The sequence below is a fragment of the Mytilus galloprovincialis genome, chromosome 13 (genome assembly GCF_965363235.1).
Source record: "Mytilus galloprovincialis chromosome 13, xbMytGall1.hap1.1, whole genome shotgun sequence".
Lineage (NCBI taxonomy): Eukaryota > Metazoa > Mollusca > Bivalvia > Mytilida > Mytilidae > Mytilus > Mytilus galloprovincialis.
In genome coordinates, this window is record NC_134850.1 from 67,778,313 (window position 1) to 67,790,228 (window position 11,916).

The 11,916-nt window shown below is 31.6% G+C and overlaps 1 long non-coding RNA gene across 1 annotated transcript; it reads left to right on the forward strand.

The window, feature by feature from the left end:
• Positions 1–4,689: 4,689 nt before the first annotated feature.
• On the forward strand, positions 4,690–5,626 carry LOC143056267 (uncharacterized). Its single transcript, XR_012972275.1, has 3 exons — positions 4,690–4,794; positions 5,209–5,262; positions 5,543–5,626. It is a non-coding gene; the product is annotated as an uncharacterized LOC143056267 (long non-coding RNA).
• The last annotated feature ends 6,290 nt before the right edge of the window (positions 5,627–11,916 follow it).

The following is an 11,916-nucleotide window of genomic DNA, read 5'->3' on the forward strand; positions in this document are numbered from 1 at the left end:
TGGTATATGTTGATTTTCCAAGTGAATTGTCAATACCCAATACATTTATCAAGCAGTTTATGTAATGTGATTTACACACAAAAACGAAGTTGCTTGGGGCTTTATCCGCGGGGACAATAACATATTTGTCATGGATGTAGCACAAGTGCTTTGCAACATTTGGGTCTTTAAAGATTGACGTAGCATGGGTATTGTAAGACCCATTCCGGTAACCCTATTATTCCTGTTTCAGTTTCAGTTGCTAACCAAATTCAATATAACGGAACTATAAACAACTGTCATACCACAATGTAGTAGCTAGCTATAAACCCATGTCATCTTTTATATAAGCTTTGGATTTCAAATATTTTGGTCACGAGCATCACTGAAGAGACATGTATTGTCGAAATGCGCATCTGGTGCAAGAAAATTGGTACCGTTAATTTTATTATACCCTTTAATTCATTCAGAAAATGCATCTTCACTTTTTGATTGATTGTGGTTGATTTTTGTCACTTGTTATGTGTATCCCCTTTTTTGAATTTACCGTTAATTTCGATATTTTTGTCATACGTGTTTAAAAAAGTTAAATTCGAAAATGTCCCACACTTCTAGTTTTATTTTTCATTTTATATAGATCTATATTTTAATACACGTAGCCTTAAATCCGGTACATGTACAATACTTGTATCATATGTGAATGATATTGATTACAGTTTGAAACATGATATAAAACATCAATTGATCCAAAAAGAATAGCGTGTCAGTCATAATACTTTAATTCTATTTTTGATTTTGTTGTTTTTGTCTCTTTTTTTAGCGGAGGGGGGGATGAGGTCAAATTTGGGGTCAAATACATTGGAATGTAATTAATCAAATTACACATTACAATGCAAAAATGATCAATTATATTAATAACCATTACCTAGTGTTTTGAAATGTATTAATCAAATACTAGTAACAATTACTTTACTAAAGTAATTTATTTAAATTACACATTACATATATCAAAGTTTTTTTAAACAATATATATATATATAAGACATGTGTAAAATATTTAAGTAAGCTTACAACATAGTTGAAGCGTTGCATTTGATCATTATTAGAAGTTAAAATTGAGAATGGAAATGGGGAATGTGCCAAAGAGACAACAACCCGACCATAGAAAAAAACAACAGCAGAAGGTCACCAACAGGTCTTCAATGTAGCGAGAAATTCCTGCACCGGAGACGTCCTTCAACTGGCCCCTAAACAAATATATACTAGTTCAGTGATAATGAACGCCATACTAATTTCCAAATTGTACACAAGAAACTAAAATTAAAATAATACAAGACTAACAAAGGCCAGAGGCTCCTGACTTGGGACAGGCGCAAAAATGCGGCGGGATTAAACATGTTTGTGAGATCTCAACCCTCCCCCTATACCTCTAGCCAATGTAGAAAAGTAAACGCATAACAATACACACATTAAAATTCAGTTCAAGAGAAGTCCGAGTCTTATGTCAGAAGATGTAACCAAGGAAAATAAACAAAATGACAATAATACATAAATAACAACAGACTACTAGCAGTTAACTGACATGCCAGCTCCAGACTTCAATTAAACTGACTGAAAGATTATGATTTCATCATATGAACATCAGGCACAATCCTTCCCGTTAGGGGTTTAGTATCATACCATCATAACATATATGAGAAGAACATAACCCGTGTCATGCCAACAACTGGTTTTTGAATAAATGTGTTTAGTTCCGATGCAAAAACCCTATAAGTGAATCAATATTAACGCCAAAATATGCAATCTTTAATGACCTGACAACAGTATCGTAACTATATCCCTTCTTAATAAGTCTATTCAAAGGTTTTGTTAGTTTTTGAGGTGAATATTGACACCTTTGTGCTTTATAAAGAATATGTCCCTAAAAAATTGGATGTGAAATACCTGAACGTATAAGAAGTCTGCATGTTGAGCTATATTTACGAATGATATCCTTATACCGATGATAAAATTTAGTAAATGTTTTGACTAGTTTGTGATATCGAAAACCCTGGTGTAATAATTTTTCAGTAATACATAAATTTCTCTCGTTAAAATCTAAAACATTGTTACATACACGAGCGAATCGTACAAGTTGAGATATATAAACACCGTAAGATGGTGACAAGGGAACGTCACCATCTAAAAATGGATAATTAACGATAGGAAATGAAAAATCATCTCTTTTATCATAAATTTTAGTATTCAGCTTTCCGTTAGTGATATAGATATCAAGATCGAGGAAAGGGCAGTGGTCATTGTTAGTATTAGCTTTATTTAAAGTAAGTTCAACAGGATAAATTTCTTTAATGTACATACTGAAGTCTTGAGAGCCAAAATATCATCCAAATATCTAAAAGTATTATTAAATTTGTTTATCAGATGTTGTTTCGATGGGTCTTTGCTTATTATATTTTTTTACATTATAGATAAAAAAAAAGTATTCTTGTTACAATATTGAAAATATGTTTTAGTACAAACAATGTATAATGTCTAAACATTAGCAATATTTTGCTTATTAGACAAAACACATGAAATAGTTGCATTGTCCGTGTTATCCCTAGGCTGTTTCATATATCACATTTTAATTTAATTAATTGCTGTTTGTTTTTACAGCAATTATTGTTTATTTCTTTAATTCTTTTGTCCATACTAATTTGATAAATTGTTCATGTGCAGTGATTTTAAATTCTAAATGAACGGTCTTAGAAAGATTATTCAACAATGTTTACTCATTTATGTCACCATGCATACATGTATTTTACCATGCATACATGTATTTTATGTATGTCAAATGAATAATATAAAAACTTAAGAATAAATTACAACTTTATGTATTAAATAAGTATGTACCTGACATATATTAATATTTGTAAATAAATATTATTTTACAATTTATATAAACATAATGTCTTACAATTAACATGTAATTGAAAAGTAATTAAGCATTAAATACTTTTTTCTTTGTAATTTATTAAATTAACATTACATGTAATAAAATATATGCTCAATTACACATTACATTCAATTAAATGGAAATTAAATTGTAATGCATTACACTCAATTTCCATTACGATTTCAATTACCCAACCATGTTGAACTATAAGAGGAAAACAACGAAACAACAGAAACATTGAAGTGCATCAAAAAACAAATGACAATTCACATAGATACGAACTGTAAGATAACAACTGCCATTTTACTGACTTGGTACAGTACATTTTAGTGGTGGGTTGAATGTGATTTTTTGGCTTGCAAAACCTCGCGCATCTGTCTTATCAAGTTATAATCCTGGTACCTTTGATAACTTTTTACATGTACCTGCTTTATAAGACGATACCATAGGGGACGAAACCAATATCACCATTGCCATCGACCCAGGTGTTGTAAATAAACTAAAATAGTTATCAAAGGTACCAAGTTTATAATTGTAATAATATTGTATTCATACCACATACATGTAAATAGTTATCTAACAATGAGACCTTGTACGATTGCCAATGAGACCACTATCATCGAAACAAAGGACAAAGATATCAATACAAGTTAACTACCAAACAAGTGTTCAATCTCTTTAATTACCCGCTAGAAAATCCCTATCAAGAATAATTGACATAACTATTTTAGGACAAAATGTATATAGCTTCACATGGTAATTTGAATAATTGACTTCTTATATATAATTAACTTCCAATTGCTCCCAGACTTACGCCACCTTCAACGCATTACTTTCAAAACCTGCATACAATGACCATAATATTGTGTGTTTTTTTCAAGGTTCACATTTGGTTTTTCATAAGAATTCATATTTAACATAATGATGGCACATTTACCGGACAAAAGTAGCACATTGGATGCTGTTTCGCCATATTTATCAGAAATATTAACATATAAACTCATCATAGATACCAGGATTAAAACTTTATATTTACGCCAGACGCGCGTTTCGTCTTCAAAAGACTCATCAGTGACCCTCGAATCAAAAAATATTTAAAATGCCAAATAGAGTACAAAGAAGAAGATCATTGAGGACCAAAAATTCCTAAAAGTTTTGCCAAATACAGCTAAGGTAATCTATTTCTGGGGTAGAAAAAGCCTTAGTTTTTCCAAAATTCATAAGTTTTGTTTACAGTTAATTTATAATTATGAACATATCAATGATAACTCAAGTCAACACAGAAGTGATGACTACTGGGCTGGTGATAACCTCGGAGAAATAAATCTCCACCAGCAGTGATCGACCCAGTGGTTGCACATAAACTCATCATAGATACCAGGATTAAAACTTTATATTTACGCCAGACGCGCGTTTCGTCTACAGAAGACTCATCATTGACGATCGAATCAAAAATATATATATATGTCTGCAGTTTAAGTTTCCGGGGCATTTATTTTGATAATTCTTAATTTTAAATGAGATTTACTCAGATTATGGATCGACATATAAAACTGTTTGTTGACTTCATAGGTTGAATAACTCATAAAAAACATAACCTTGGCTGACTACATCATCCACCTATTTGATAACGATTTCTAAAATTCAGCTTTTTCAGGAATCGTGTGTCAGAAATAAATCTGATGTATAATATTTCAATAAATGACTTCTTTCATGCAATCTTTTAGTATAAATAATACCAAACGTCAGAAGTGATGAATCGGAAAATTCCCTTTGGAAATTAGACGAAAACGACATCATGATGGTCTTAGTGTTCATTCCTATATTGTTGTTTTGTGGACAAATGGTTACCGTCAAAGGAGACTGTGATCGAAAACTTGGTAATTATATCTGAATAGAAGTTATCGTTAATGTCTTTGAAACGATTAGTTTTTATAGAGTGTTTGTTTGTGTTATTTTAATTCTAAATGTATGTGGTCATTTAATTCTTTTGTGTGACCAGATTTATTCTAAAAGCAACTTCTCAATAATATTGTAGATTTGGAAGATTAAACTAGATTTTTCTAAATGTAGGTTTAGAAATATTATTTCTTAAAAAATTTAAGGTTCTGTTTGAATATTTATGTCGCTTCTTTTAGACAAGAAGAAATCAGTAACCAAGAAATACTAAACGTATCTGCATGCATGGTGTGATACTCTAATATTTAAAAATAAATGTCCTTAAATACACCATCAATGTAGATACACACATTCCTAGAGTTTCTGGGCTATAAATATTTCCTCTTTGATTTTAGAGCGTGGGCTATTTGATGACCTCATTCAAATGATGCTGAAAATCAAAGGATCTGGTAAGTTAAAGTTATTACAAATAGTCATTGTATATCCTTAGATGATCAATGTTGCATATATTCGAACATTATTATAGAACATGTGATAAAGGTTGATGAATATTTTATTATACTAGTACATTAATTATAATCTGGAATAAAATAAATAACAATTATAGAACAATCATTTTTCCAGCAACTTGTTCTAGCTATACTTTATGTACTTTTCCATCGAATACACGTCATTTTTGCAAACTGTAAAAATTTGTATTTGATGATACACAAAAAACTTGTATTACAGGGAGTATTGGGCATGACCATTTACCGCAGAGAAAAGATTTTCCAGCTTTCACCGCATGCAAAACGTCCAAACAGGCATTGTCTGTAAACGAGATCGTCATTTTCAAGAAAGTGTGGACAAATAATGGAAACGGATACGACCCCAGTACCGGTGTTTTTACAGCACCAAAGGCAGGATTGTACCAATTTACAGCAGTGTTAATGTCTGTTAGTGGAAAAAGCTTGTCTACAGCTTTATATCACAACAACGCTATGATTACATCAAGCTATATCACTGAAAAGGGATACAAGACCGGAACGTTTGATGTCGTGTTGTCGTTGGAGAAAGGAGACAAGGTATACATTAAATCCAGGCGTAGCAGTCAGTCTATTTACAGTGACAGCGGGCTCTTCAGTACCTTTTCAGGACATCTTATTGCCTTATAAATAATAAAATTATAATACTGCACTTTGTGTTTTTGTGAATTAAAGACATTCGTTTTGTATGATTACATATATCCCATAGGATCAATCTGTAAGATGTTTTTTTTATAAATCGTTGTTAACATGAACCTTTGCTTCCGATTTGTTTTCAACCTGTACCGGTAGTTACGTCAACAGAAAACAAGTTTACCTTTGGAGGCTTAAAGTACTGTTCGAGTTTGTAATTTGGAAAGTGCAACAGCTATTCGTAAGATTAAAAACCAATTGTTCAGATAACAATTGAAGGTCTTCTCCATTGAATTCTTTTTTAATAATTGATAAGAAGGTACTTCGGGTTTAGTTGAAGTTACCAATTGTACCAAATCATAGGTTTTTTACATGCTTAAAAAAAAGCTAAATTAAAGAAATAAATGCTATTTCCTGTTTAGAAGATGCCACTTCCGGCCTTATTTCAGAGCTTTACGTTGCTGTACATTCATAGTTTTTTTTCATAGTGATTCAATATATATGGTGCTGCATAGTTTTGTTGTAATAAGGCTGATGATTAGCTTCTCATGTTTTGGAAAACGCAACTTCCGGTTTCTCATTTTAGTTGTATTTTCACTGATTACAGAAATACATGGTTTCTATATACTTTTTACTGAGAATGATTTGCTTCTTCTGGTTAAGATCATGTAACGTCTGGTCTCATATGAGGGATTTTTTTCCCTGATTAAAACAATATATGGTTGTTATACTTGTAATAAGAGAGTTAATCATTAATTTTAAGGTTAACTTCCTGTGGTAAAATCTGGTGCCTTTTAGCTGACTTTGCACTGATTCCGAAAGTATATGGTTTCTATATGCTTTTCTTTCAAATAAAGGAGAGAATTAGCTACTTTTGAAAAAACAGAATCTAAGCGACATCTTGTGAATCCGCTATACATGCAAACTGAAATAAATAAATAATCAAAAACCAATTGTTCAGAAAACAATTGAATGTCGTTCCATCCCGTATGCACATCTCCTAATATGAAAATTTTAAAATCCAGTCAAAAATCAGTTTTTGGTATCAGATGATAGTTTACTCAAGCTCATTCTAAAGTTATGTTGTTTGCTTAAAATAAAACAGATAGTTTACTACCTTTGGCTTCAGAAATTTACCTTGTCGGTATCACATGATAGGCCAGTCACACTGTTTCCAGTAATAAATGGTTCTATATACCTTGTCATTAACTTATTGAATTAATGCAAAATACGGGTACTACAGTAAATGACCTTATTATCGTTCCACGTCAATTATTAATTGGATTATCCACGACTCACTCCATACTTACTGCTCTAAATGGACGAAACGAGAAAAACCTGACGAGAAATCATTAGGTTCTTTTTTTTAATTCTGTAATAAACTTAGTTGATATTTACGTATTCAACATTTTAAAGATCATTTTACTCCTAACAACAACCATAATAGCCCTATTTCTCGCATCAGACATAAGCTAAAAGAACTCACAAAGGAATTTGTTTTTGTCCCTGCTGATAAGGCTGCTAATAATATAATTATTGTTTGACGTGAAGTATACATTGAGGTTCTAAAAATAGAATTCACGAATTCACCAACATTCCAAATAAAGGCAACAGTAGTATACCGAAATTCATAAATCGATTGAGAATAATTCGGGTTACAAACTAAAACTGAGGGAAACACATCAAATATAATAGGAGAACTACGACCCACAAATACACAACAAACAAATTCGTTGGAAGTACTTGATAAATTGTATGATTATATTGGTGATTTGGAATCTGTTCAAAACTTTGATTTTCTAACCTATATACCACTTTGCCTAATAATCTTATTAAGAAAAAATTCACACACCTCATTATATGGTCATTTAGAAACGTCAGAGTACAAACATATATGTTTAAACTATTTAAGGTCATTGTTTAGTAACAACAAGTAAAAGAACTATTTAAATTGGACCTGCTTTGATAATATAACATGTATAACTGCCTTTCAATTTTTTTCTAGATTACATTTTTGTTGGCTATGGAGATTCCGTATATCGTCAGGTAATCAGAATTCCCATGGGAACTAACTGCGCACCATTTATTGTGGATCATGTATTGAGTTACACTTGACTAAAATCAGCAAAGACCGATCGAAACAACATCTGATTCAAATTCTTGATAACAATTTTAGATATTTAGATGTTATATTGGCTCTCAATAATGACGACTTAAGTATGTACACTAAAGAGATTTATCCTGCCTAACTGACTTGAAATAAAGCTAATACTAACAATTAACACTGCCCTTTCCTGGATCTTGATATCTATATCTTTAAAGGGTAAATTGATACCAAAATGTATGATAAAAGAGATGATTTTTGATTTTTGATTATTGTCGAGCCTGCAACTGTTGTTGCAGAAAGCTCGACAAAGGGGTAGTGATCCGGCGGAGCCGGCGTTAGCTAACTTCTTTATGCCCGTCAGACAGTTTTCACTTGACCTCGACCTCAATTCATGGATCGGTGTGTATAAGTCCAGATTTCAGATACTTTAAGCAATAGGTCTAGTATATTTGGTGTATGGCAGGACTCTAAGGTGTACAGGTCCAACTGGCAGGTGTCATCTGACCTTGACCTCATTTTCATGGTTCGATGGTTATAGTTAAGTTTTTGTGTTTTGGTCAGTTTTTCTTATACTGTATGCAATAGGTCTACTATATTTGGTTTATAGAATGATTATAAGATGTACATGTCTTGCCGGCAGGTGTCATCTGACCTTGACCTCATTTTTATGGTTCAGTGGTCAAAATTAAGTTTTTGAGTTTTGGTCTTTTTTCTAATACTATATGCAAAAGGTCAACTATATTTGGTGTACGGAATTATTTTATGATCTATATGTCAGTCCCGCAGGTTTTATTTGACCTTGACCTCATTTTCACGGTTCATTGTTCATTGTTAGGTTTTTGTGTTTTGGCCTGTTTTTCTTATACTATAAGCAATAGGTCCACTATATTTGTTGTATGGAAGAATTGTTAGCTGCACATGTTTGCCTGGCATGATTCATTTGACCTTGACTTCATTTTTATGGTTCATTGGACAGTGTTTAGTTTTCTTGATTTATGTTAAATTTATGTGACAGTTGCAATACAGATTTATATTTAGGACTATCAACAAAATATCAATGATAAGTAAAGAAGGCGAGACATTTCAGCGTGTGCACTCTTGGTTAGCTTTTGAGGTGAATGTCGACATGTTTGTGCTTTGTAACGAATATTACCATAAAAAATTGGATGTGAAATACCTGAACATATAGATATAGTTTTAATATTAAGTAAAACAATTTCAGTGATTCTGTTGGCTATTGTACATGTTACCTCATAAGTATATAACTATTGAATGTAACCATGAAACCTATATAGTTTTTATTAACGAATTTAGAACATTTAAAATCAAAATATAAAATCAAACACATGCCTAACAAGAAACACCTTAATAAGATTTTTATTATCCTCAGTATAGGTGTGTTTTTTTGTAGGTACATGAAAATCTTTCTTTTTTCAACAAAACTCTATAACTTTAAAATTAATATAATCAAATTATTCTATAAGATAATTTGATTTAACTATCGCTTTTTGATAGATCTGAGACTCATATGCATGTTAGGATGTATAAATCTGTTTTTATAAACAGCTTTATTTTATTGTGGGCTGATGTCATGTCAGTGAAAAAAAAGTTGAGGTTATTTGGTTAAGTATGATCTAGACTGGTCGAGTATTGTTCAGACCTTTGGTCGAGTGAGGTTAAGACTGTTCCAGACTGGTCGAGTAATAGTTCAGACTATTTTCAATGGCAATGATAAGGGCCAAGTACAAATTAGTACAATCGAGAACGGTTAAGACTGGGGTCGAGTAATGGCGAGTAAGATTCAGATAAATATAGACTGGTTGAGTAAAATTAGTACAGCCGAGAACAGATATATGCCATTTAAGACTTTTACTGCTTTATAGTGATTTTAAGGTGTAACACCACTAATTCAGGCCCGGTCAGAAAGCACATACCAGAAAGTAGTACATATTTAACACAAAATAGTTCCTACGCATGGACATAACTTTCAAAATGTTTAGAATATTTTATTAATTTTGGTATCAAATGAAAGCTGCATGACTGGTGATCATTGCAGAACAATTTTTGACTGATAAATTTGAATAATAAAAAAAATGGCATGAAATTTAAAAAGGAGGGTACTTTTTGCCATTTTGTCAGATCGGAAGTACCTGTTTTGGTACATCCGAAGTTCCGGGAACCAGTTCTTTCTTATATGCAATGTAAGGTATGTTGATTTTTTCAGTACAGGACACCAGAAGGTGTTGCTTTGACATGCAATGATTGTCACTTTATTTGAACTTAAGATAAAAGAGCTGTGACCACTCGAAATTGAGGAATTTAACATAGAAAGCAATGGGGCCATTAATTAGTGGTGTACTTCCTATTACAGAGAATCACCAGAAATCTAATTTTTAGAAGTTGTACCTATTCCAATGAAAATAAGTCCAATTTGATGTTAGTAATCATATTTAATCATCTTTTTTTGGTCAACCGTCCTGCTTATGGGAAATTTAAGCTCTTAAATTGGCATACTCAAGTATGTTAGCCTTTTATGGTCATACAGCATGCATGCAGTTAAGACTTGACTCCAAGTTCTTATTTTTGTATTTTTTCTGATTGAAATCAATAAAAGAAGTATTTTATGACTTGTATATGGAACAAAATAGCTCTTGGTCAAAATAATCTTATGATTTTTCAAGTTTTTTTGTTTTTCCTATGGTAGCCTTTTACAATCAAGGCAAATGGTACATACTCATATAAGAATTCTAAAATCTAACTGTACATGCAATTTTGAACCAGTTTAGCAAGTTATCTAGCTGCGGGATATATAAATTGCTCTTATTAATCTATGTTTTACCACATAATTATGGTATATAAAAAAAAAAGCCCTTTTCCAGTTTCAAGAAAAAAGGGGGGATAATTTCTCATTTATGTCTTCAGTTTAAACTGATATATTTTTATTTGATGAAGAACCTCTGATAAAAATATGACTATTAGTAAGCACATAGCTTTCCTAATAGAAATTAATAAATAAAACAATAATATTGAGAATAAAAAAGGTATATTGGCCAATGGTAATATCCATATGCAGTTTTCTTTGAATAACCCATATGTTACTACCAGTCCAATTTGAGCTTAAAATTAATAAAATAGTATTTAGACTAAAGCTTTATATGTTTTTTATTGCTTGAAATAGATCATAGAATGAAATAAAGTAATGCTCAAGTCAATATAGCAAGTTTGGTTCTGTTATAGGTGTAACACCACTAATTCAGGCCCGGCCAGAAAGCACATACCAGAAAGTAGTACATATTTACCACAAAATAGTTCCTACGCATGGACATAACTTTCAAAATATTTAGAATGTTTTATTAATTTTGGTATCAAATGAAAGCTGCATGACTGGTGATCATTGCAGAACAATTTTTGACTGATAAATTTGAATAATAAAAAAATGGCATGAAATTTAAAAAGGAGGGTACATTTTGCCTTTTGGTCAGATCGGAAGTACCTGTTTTGGTACATCCGAAGTTCCGTAAACCAGTCTTTCTTATATGCAATGTAAGGTATGTTGATTTTTTCAGTATAGGACACCAGAAGGTGTTGCTTTGACATGCAATGATTGTCACTTTATTTGAACTTAAGATAAAAGAGCTGTGACCACTCGAAATTGAGGAATTTAACATAGAAAGCAATGGGGCCATTAATTAGTGGTGTACTTCCTTAAGGTAGTATATAGGGTAGAAAAATCAAAACTTTGAATAGGTTCCAAATCTCAAGTATAAGCCTGCAATATATCAAGTGCTTCTAACGAATTTCTTTTGCACTGCAAAAGATATTAATTCCACTATTTTAAA